General features: G+C 37.5%; 1 non-coding gene across 1 annotated transcript; it reads right to left on the bottom strand.

Annotated features, from left to right (window-relative positions):
• Positions 1–426: 426 nt before the first annotated feature.
• On the bottom strand, positions 427–500 carry Trnar-ucg. The gene has a single exon. It is a non-coding gene; the product is annotated as a tRNA-Arg (tRNA).
• Positions 501–816: the final 316 nt, after the last annotated feature.

Genomic DNA, 816 nt, shown 5'->3' with positions numbered 1-816 from the left:
AAAGCTAACGAAAATTAAAATGTTGTTGAATAGCAAAAAAAAAAACACCGTAAAACGCCTTTAAATGAATCATTAGCCAATTTCGAAGCATAAAAAGCAAAAAAAAAGCCACGGCTGCCTGCTTTATTGCTAAATGGAAATTGCATAAAATCATTTGTGCACAGTTGCTAGATGACTTGGAACTCTTTGACTCATAAATATGCCAATAATTTGAAAGTAGAAGCTGGCAATAGATATTGATTTAATTAACATGAGGTTGATTAAGCAACCGAACAAGGTTTAATGCAAATATTCTCATTTATTAATCATAATCGGAGAAATAGTTACTTATGCCCACAGATACTCGAAATTCGTTGAAAACTACTTTCCAAATATTAAGTAAATTAAATTTGAAAAATAAATCAGGACGAAAAAAAATTTCACTTTCGGCCGTGACAGGACTCGAACCTGCAATCTTCGGATTCGAAGTCCGACGCCTTATCCATTAGGCCACACGGTCCTTGTTGCCAGCTACTTTCATTTAGCTTATAAAAAGCACGAAATTTTCACATTTTCCTGCATGTATGTATGTATGTATGCGTGTGTGTTTGTGTTGTGTGTGTAAGCGCAGCACAAGAATCCTAACATCAAATAACGGGGTGGATGCTCTCTCTATGCATAGGTGTTTGGTCAACCCACGCAGTGGCGACAAACAACCCCTACTATCACTTTCCATAGTACATTCTTGGACTTTGCCACCCCAGCGAGGCTGAGCATATTACACCCTGACAGCAGTGTTGTGGTGTGTATAGAAAATCCTTTGCTATAAAGCGCTTG

This window comes from Rhagoletis pomonella, unplaced genomic scaffold, assembly GCF_013731165.1.
Source record: "Rhagoletis pomonella isolate Grant_MI unplaced genomic scaffold, Rhpom_1.0 Rhpom_scaffold_00001, whole genome shotgun sequence".
Classification (NCBI taxonomy): domain Eukaryota; kingdom Metazoa; phylum Arthropoda; class Insecta; order Diptera; family Tephritidae; genus Rhagoletis; species Rhagoletis pomonella.
The sequence above is the reverse complement of the archived record's forward strand: the minus strand, read 5'-3'. Positions and strand labels throughout refer to the sequence as shown.